Source organism: Dermochelys coriacea, chromosome 1 (assembly GCF_009764565.3).
Source record: "Dermochelys coriacea isolate rDerCor1 chromosome 1, rDerCor1.pri.v4, whole genome shotgun sequence".
Taxonomy (NCBI): Eukaryota; Metazoa; Chordata; order Testudines; family Dermochelyidae; genus Dermochelys; species Dermochelys coriacea.
This window is the reverse complement of record NC_050068.2, coordinates 201,924,555-201,933,373: the sequence shown is the minus strand read 5'-3', so window position 1 is coordinate 201,933,373 and position 8,819 is coordinate 201,924,555. Positions and strand designations below refer to the sequence as shown.

The 8,819-nt window shown below is 44.7% G+C and overlaps 1 long non-coding RNA gene across 2 annotated transcripts; it reads left to right on the top strand.

Annotated features, from left to right (window-relative positions):
* The first annotated feature begins 912 nt into the window (after nucleotides 1-912).
* Nucleotides 913-8,148, top strand: LOC119852081. 2 transcript variants are annotated; one of them, XR_005291516.2, is made up of 2 exons: nucleotides 913-1,071; nucleotides 7,518-8,148. It is a non-coding gene; the product is annotated as an uncharacterized LOC119852081 (long non-coding RNA). The 2 variants fall into 2 exon arrangements; XR_005291517.2 differs by lacking the exon at nucleotides 913-1,071 and adding an exon at nucleotides 1,223-3,234.
* Nucleotides 8,149-8,819: the final 671 nt, after the last annotated feature.

Genomic DNA, 8,819 nt, shown 5'->3' with positions numbered 1-8,819 from the left:
CCCGCTATCCGCCCTGCCGGGACACTACTGCCCTATTCTCCCCCAGTGCACGGGGTACTATGACCCCACTCTCCCTCCATGTGCCCGACTCTCCCCTCCATACCAGGGACACTACTGCCCCCTCCTTCACCGAAGCAAGAGGCACAATTGCTCCCTCTCTCCCCAGGCCTGGGGCATTATTGCCCACCCCCTGCACGTCCCCCCTGGCATTTCTCTTGCCCCCCACTCAGCCCTGGGGCAGTCCTGACCTCCCCCCCCCTTCCAGGATGAACCTGTTCTAAATCCCCCCGCCACTAGTTTAGGCGATGGTACAGGCTGTCTCTCCCCCCCCCCCCAGCTGGGAATGGTGCAATCCACATCCCTCTCCTGGCACAGACAGTGATTAACTGCCGCCGGTGCCAGGCAGAGGGTTAAGGAAAGGGGGGGAAGGGATGATTGGGCCGGCCGCATGCCAAGAGCTGAGCCGCTGGTCGCTCCTTATTGGCCAGCACGGTTGTCGGCCACACTCCTTCTCTGTCTCCCATTGGTAGTCGTCTCCGTGAGGCCACGCCCCGCCCCCGCCTCTCCGGGGTCATTTAAGTTTATGAAGAAAATAAATAAATAAATAAAATGGGAAATAGAAATGCGTAGAAAGGGGAGGATTCGCAACCTAACCTGCTACGTTGGGCGGGGTGGCATGGGTAGCCAATCAGCTCCCATCCTACGGGGGCACTGACAACAAAACGAATCCAACGAACGTCTTGTCATCGCGAAAGTGGACTTTATCTTTCGGATCTCTGCCAATGACAGACGAACTTCACTTGATGAACACGTGGCTGGGCCAATCGAGTGGGCGCATAGCGGGACCTGAGAACACCGCTACACCAATAAAGAAGCAGCATCCAGAGGCGGGCGGGGAGGGGGAAGAGTGCGTGCTTGTGGGCGGGGCTCGCCTGGGAGTAGCGTGGCTCTGAGCCAATCGGCATCTGAGAATCCGGGGCAACAGGCCAATGAGGAGGCCGGCTAGGCGGCGGCGGCGGCGGCATGTGAAAGTGTGGCGCTGAGGCTGAGGGAAGAGAGAAGATGAGAGAGGTACCGCGCTTCCGGGGTCAGCCGAGGGTTAGGGGGCGGAGCCGGCAGGTTGCTCGCCCCGCCCACTGGGGGGGTACCTGTGGGGTGGGGACTGAGGAGAAGGGGAGGGGGGCCTGGGGCCTGGGGGCAGGCGGCTCCCCTGAGCGTGCCGGGCTGCGGGCGCTTCCCACGGAGGTGCCCCGGCAGGTCTCGCGAGTGGGGCGCCCGATGCGCTGGCGGGTCAGACCCGCCGGGAGCCCTCGGCGGGTCTCTCGGGGGCCGAGCAGCTGCCCCGGGATCGGGCCCCGCCCGAGCCGCCTCCGCGCGGCGAAGTTTGAGCCAAAGAAAAGTTCTGCGGGAGGCGCGTCCCGAGCGCGGGGGCCCGCCCTGGGGTTAAACCCCCGCCAAGTGCCACCCGCCCCCGCGCGGGGACGCCAGGGGATCGCTCCCGGCGAGAAAGCGCCGTCTGCACGGGCGCTTTTCAGCCCTAAAACGTTTGTCGCGGGGAGGGGGAGGGGGAGGGGGGCGTGTTTCTTCACCCCCCTCCCCCCCCCCCCGAGGGACTCAAGCTGTAGCGCTGGAAGCGGCCCTGTAGCCGCAGCCTGCGCATCTCGTGCGTTCAGCGCTTTTCATCCCCCCGGGGCTCGGGTGAGGCTCCCGCCTCTCCCGCCGCGCGGTGCTCGCCCTGCCCTGCCCCTGCCCTGCCCCTGCCGTCAGTCTGTTCCGTCCCCCTCGGGCGGCGCAGCCGGATGCTCAGTCCCTGCACCTCGCCTGCCTCCAGCCCGGCGCGCTCCCTGCAAGTGCACTGGGCTGCCGCTGCCGCTGCCGCTGCTCTCCCCCCGGTGCTGACAACCGCCCAGTATCTAAGGGTTATAACTAGTGCTGTCAATAACTGTCAAAGGGGGGCAGTGGCTCATGTGAAGAGAAGGGCATGTGGGGTTGGAATTGCCCGGGTGAAACGCAAGTGTTGAAGATACTAGGTTGACTCTGAAAAAAATGTCTTGGTTCAGGTGTCGTTCCAGTGCCGAGTCTGAGCTTGTCCCGCTCAGGGCACCAGGTGCTTGGAACTCTTTTTGTTTTTTCTGCCTGACAAAATGACACCTGTATCTCCTGCTCTACCAAACAATTTCCCTTTTCGCTTTGTTGCATAGCAGTTAGGTACCATGTTTTATAAAAGGGTGGTAAATTTATTATAAATTAAATGGGAAAAAAGAGCAGCTTGGCTGGTCAGGAGGGGTAAGGTATGCATCCCTGTGGCACAAGTGGTACCCGTTTTGGATTTCACCCTTCAGACTACTAGAGAAAATGTGCATTTTGATCCTATAACGGGGACAGCCAGTTAGTACCTGAGTGCACCCTTTGGACGGTTTACAAAGCAGTTTAGTTTTCAAGAAAGTCAGTTATTTGCAATTCCAGGACCAAGCATCTGCAGATGCAAAGATCACAGGGCCTCCTGTCCCACATTCCTGCAGATCCCTCAATAGAATCATAAGTTAAATGAAAGGGCTACTGCCATTTACATCACTTTTCTTTTTTTTTTTTTTAGAGGTGGAGAAGTGACTGTAGCTCTCAAAGAGAAAAGATTGAAATGAGGATGCTCTGTGGCTAGGCAATGCCTCTTGAGATGCTGATAGGGAGAAAATCCACATTGGGGTGTTTGGACAAATACAGCATCAGGACCGAAATATATTTTCACTTTGAAATTGGATTTTTTTTTTGGAAAACATTATAAATAGTTATTCCAGTGTTTAAAATAATTTCAATAATTTAGAAAAGTTCCAAGGCTAACAAAGGAGAAATAGTGAAGTGTTAGTTGTGTGACCATGTCCTGGGCTGTCTCAGCAGGTGATAAGGGGGTATCAGTTACATGATTTAGAGGCTGGGACTGCTGGTTGACCAATGTCAATGACATCCCTAAGTATAGTAGGTTGGTCAGAAAGAAGGATATGTTCCTCCCTCCCCCTCCGAGACATAGTCACTCACACCAGCTCTTTCTGTCAGAGTGAGTTTGAATGAAGTATCAAGAAAATCTTAGAACATACTTGTCTCCAGGAAATAGTTTTCATGAGATCTACAATACGTTGGATTCTAATATCCCATCAGTAACAGCACCTTTTCTCAAAGACTCTTATAGCACTCTACAGACATCAGTTGATTAAGTGTAACAACCCCCATGTAAATTATGTAAGTATTATCCTCATAGAAAGGGAAATGGAGGCAAATATACTTTAAGTGAGTTGCTGATGAAATGGCAGAACTGGGACTAGAAGACAAGTCTCCTGACTCTGTCTTGTTATCCAGCCACAAGATCCTGCTATCTTCTCTGTCTAAATAAGTTCAGAATCTTGAGGATATGCACAATCTTGTAAAATTAAGTTGGCCCTTGTGTTAAACAGCATAACAATAATAACTGCAATAAGACAAATAAAGGAATCTCAATCTGGTAAAATAAACCAAGCCTGCTTGAAGCCAAGTTCTGAGATCTAAGTAATTATTATAGGAGAAAAACGTCTTTATATTCTAGAAATGTGATTATTTATGATTATACAGCAGACAATCCTGAAATTTTGCACATTTCAGGGGGTCTTTCTGGAATGCATTTTATATACAAATCATATCTTTGAAATTAAGAGGATAATAATAAGACTGCTCTTCTACAGCATCTTACATCTGTGGAGCTCAGTGTGCTTTGCAAGCATTAATAAATTAAGCCAAAACCTAGCTCTGTGTGGTAAGAAAGTAGTAGTATCCTCCTGTTATGAATAGGGAAACTGAGGCATGAGGAGGTTAATGGCTTGAATGTCTTTAATAGGAACTGTTTCAGAGTAGCAGACGTGTTAGTCTGTATCCGCAAAAAGAACAGGAGTACTTGTGGCACCTTGGCGACTAACAAATTTATTACAGCATAAGCTTTCACGGGCTACAGCCCACTTCATCTGATGCATAGACTGGAACATCTAGTAAGAAGATAGATAGATACAGAGAAGGTGGAAGTTGCCATACAAACTGTAAAAGGCTAATAAATTAAGATGAGCTATTATCAGCATGAGAAAAAAACTTGTGTAATGATAATCAAGATGGCCCATTTAGACAGTTGACAAGATGGTGTGAGGATACTTAACATGGGGAAAGAGATTCAATATGTGGAATGACCCAGCCTCTCCCAGTCTCTATTTAAAACCAAGTTAATGGTATCTAGTTTGCATATTAATTCACGCTAAGCAATTTCTCGTTGGAGTCTGTTTTTGAAGCTTTTCTGTTGCAGAATTGCCACCTTTAAGTCTTTTACTGAGTGGCCAACTATTTCACATTTGGGGACAATATTCACCTTCAAGTCAGCGGCACTGCTATGGGTACCCGGATGTCCCCACAGTCTGCCAACATTTTTATGGCTGATTTAGAACAACGCTTCCTTAGCTCTCGTCCCCTAACGCCCCTACTCTACTTACGCTACATTGATGACATCTTCATCATCTGGACCCATGGAAAAGAAGCCCTTGAGGAATTCCACCATGATTTCAACAATTTTCATCCCACCATCAACCTCAACCTAGACCAATCCACACAAGCAGTCCATTTCCTGGACACTACTGTGCTAATAAGTGATGGTCACATAAACACCACCCTATACCGGAAACCTGCTGACAGCTATACTTACCTATATGCCTCCAGCTTCCATCCAGGACACACCACACGATCCATTGTCTACAGCCATGCTCTAAGATACAACTGCATTTGCTCCAATCCCTCAGACAGAGACAAACACCTAAAAGATCTCTATCAAGCATTCTTACTACTACAATACCCACCTGCTGAAGTGAAAAAACAGATTGACAGAGCCACCTACTACAGGACAGGCCCAACAAAGAAAATAACAGAACGCCACTAGCCATCACCTTCAGCCCCCAACTAAAACCTCCAGCACATCATCAAAGATCTACAACCTATCCTGAAAAATGATCCCTCACTCTCACAGATCTTGGGAGACAGACCAGACCTCACTTACAGACAGCCCCCCAACCTGAAGCAAATACTCTCCAGCAACCACACAACAAAAACACTAACCCAGGAACCTATCCTTGCAACAAAGCCTGATGCCAACTCTGTCAACATAATCACAGGTTTCAGAGTAGCAGCCGTGTTAGTCTGTATTCGCAAAAAGAAAAGGAGTACTTGTGGCACCTTAGAGACTAACAAATTTATTAGAGCATAAGCTTTCGTGAGCTCACTTCATCAGTCCAAATGCATCCGATGAAGTGAGCTGTAGCTCACGAAAGCTTATGCTCTAATAAATTTGTTAGTCTCTAAGGTGCCACAAGTACTCCTTTTCTTTCTGTCAACATATTTATTCAAGTGACACCATCATAGGACCTAATCACATTAGTCACACCATCAGGGGCTCGTTCACCTGCACATCTACCAATGTGATATATGCCATCATGTGCCTGCAATGCCCCTCTGCCATGTACCGGACAGTCTCTATGCAAAAGAATAAATGGACACAAATCTGACATCAGGAATCATAACATTCACAAACCGGTAGGAGAATACTTCAACCTCTCTGGCCACTCAGTAAAAGACTTAAGGGTGGCAAAAGAAAAGCTTCAAAAGCAGACTCCAAGGAGAAACTGCTGAGCTTGAATTAATATGCAAACTAGATACGATTAATTTGGGTTTAAATAGAGACTGGGAGTGGCTGGGTCATTCCACAGATTGAATCTCTTTCCCCATGTTAAGTATCCTCACACCTTATTGTCAACTGTCTAAATGGGCCATTTTGATTATCACTACAAAAGTTTTTTCTCCTGCTGATAATAGCTCATCTTAATTAATTAGCGTCTTACAGTTGGTATGGCTACTTCTACCTTTTCATGGTGTGTGTGTGTGTGTGTATATGTATATAATATATATATATTTATCTTCTTCCTATATGTTCTATTCTATGCATCCAGTGAAGTTGGCTGTAGCCCACTTATGCTTTACTCTGAAAAAAGGTGCCAGAAGTACTTCTGTTCTTTTTAATAGGAACTGTGGATGCTCAGTACTAGAGCTGGTTGGGGATTTTCTATCAGAATAACTTCCTGATAGAAAATACCTTTTTTTCTGCAAAATTGAATTTTTCTGTGGGGAAATGTCAGTTTTGCCAGAACATTTCAGTTTTCTATGGGGAACATCAAAATCCTGGCTGGTTGCCTGGAGGGCTTTTGTCAGTTATACTTCCTGCCTGCAGAGAGAATGTGAAATTGACAAGAGCCTTGGAGGAAAAATTCCATTTCAGTTTTGATGAAATTTTTCAGAATTTCTGTCCTCTGAAAAATGTTAAGGTTTTCCCTTTTTGCCCCAAATTGGGATGAAATTTTTTCTGAACTTTGAAATTTTCCATGTGGGACAGAAATTTTGTTTTCCTGCCAGCTTTACTTAGTATCTTTGAATATTGAGGATCAGAGCCTCAGATGGTGCAAATTAATGTAGCTCCACTGAGCTTAATCTCTTGAAAATCTAACCCTAACTCATGAGTAACTTGTCCAGAGTCATACAGTAAGTGAGTTGCAGAGCTAGGAATTGAACCCAGAGCTCCCAGCTCCCAAACCTGTTAGATCAATTATACCACAAACTCCTTTTTCTTCATATAAACATTGTTTATATCTTGAACTTTAGTACAGAACATTCTATTCTTCCTCAACAAATTTGAGTAATGCGATTACTCAGAATTCATGAGATTCCCTGATTGTAACTTTTCTAAAAACTCACATTCTCAAAATCTTTTGAATTGTGGTCTTACTAGAAAAGATAGTATATATGTTGTAATTAATGTATATAGAACACTGACTTAAGTGTGAGAAAGAGAGAGAGAAGCCTGAAAAACAGCTTTTGTTATTTAAACCTTTCTTTCAAAGTACAAAAGCATTTGATTGGCATTCCACTGATTTAATAGTCCATTTGTAATGCAGGAAGAACATTACAGAAGATTTGAGCATTATTTTGAATCCAATCATTTAATCTGTAGGTGTAAAAATCCCAGATTTCTAACAGAAGAATACTTTCTGATGGCATGTATGAGAGAATTTGTGATTTAATATCTTGTAAGTTTCCAAAGTTTTGGATATTTCACATCTTTCCAAAAATTAGTGCATGGCCCTCAAATGAGTCCTAACCCGGGTTACTAATTATACAGTAAAATTAAGTGGCCAGCTAGAATTTCATAGTTGCCATTACTTAATTGTGACACAAGGGCCTCCTGCTCTAAAATCACAGGTCTCTGCCACTTAAGCTAAAAGAGAATCTATAGCTGTTAGCAGTAGAGGGCCTATGACATGGAGTTGAACTGTTCTGAATCAATCCAGCAGAGGGCAGTGACATATATACCTACAAGCCAATTCATTATAATACTTTATTTTTACATACATTTGTCATCGGTACATGCAAAAAGTCACTTTGCAAAGGTGGAAATTATTTCTGTATTACAGATGGAGAAGTCACAGAGACAAGAAAAAGACATTCCCCCTCCCCCATAATCCAGACAGAGCCCCTGTAATTGATTAAAGGAAAAGAGCAGAGGACGCATAAAGTCCATTGGGACTTCTCTAAGCCCATCTAATTCTCCTTGGAGGGACTTAAATATTAAAGTGATGGGTGCTACAGAAGATCCTAAATTAGGTGAAGATACTTGGCCAGTCGTACACAGCAAATCATTGGAGGAGCTGGGGACAGAATTTCTGCATCGAAGACCATAGCTGTACCTCTTGGCGTCATTGTTTTGGGTGTTCCCTCCAACCCAACTCAACTCAACATAAACCTCAGTCTGGTCTTGATTTGGACATGCAGCAGAAATGTAATAATTCAGACTAATAACTCAGAGAGCTGTTTGTTGAATTACTTATTTTGCAAATTAATAACTTAATGAAGAAATGGATAAAATATCAAGTATACTCTATCATACAGTCTGCTTTGTTCACTTATTTAAACAATGGTGTTGTTTTCATTATCTGTAATAATTTAATATTATAGGAAATATTCTGTTGTGTATTTTGTATAAGTAAGAAAGTCTTATGAGACCTCCGTATAACACTGTCTTTGCTATTAAATTTTTGATGAAAAGTGGAGTGTCAGGTCTTCTGTAGGGAGTTATATGGTTGGAATTAAGAATTAATAATAATCCTTAGCACCCATCATACAAAACCAGCATTTTTATAGTATTCTCTAGTGGTTAAACCACAGCCCTTGTATTCAGTAGTTCTGGGTTATTTTCCTAGCTTTTCTTCAAGCTTACTTGATTTCAGTGGGACTACTTGAATAGGGGCAGGAAATCTCAACACAGGTGGGATTTTAAAGCTGTAGGTCTAACCTCTTTTGTGTCCAAATTACTGAGATTCAGATGTAATTACATACTTTGTAAAATAAGGTTTTTTTTCTAATCTTATTATTGCTCTGGGCTGTGGATGGCTTGAGTGATAGTACCTGAATTAAATGTCTGTTGAAATAGTCAGCTGTTATAGAAAGAGTGTACATATCATTACAGGATAGACAGGAATGGGAGGCTGACATGGGTGACTTAGACATAGACTGACATGGGTGACTTCAGCAAGCCTGGACTTTTTACCTTACTGAAGAACCCTGATGCAGAGTAGCAGTGAAGCACCATCAAAACAAAATTAGCTCCTTGTAATTTTCATGAGGAAGATATGTTGGGGCTAAACATTTGGAGTTTTCAACCCAAAATAAAAGTTGATTAGTAGAGGTGGGATTTTTCAAAAGCACCTAAATGACTT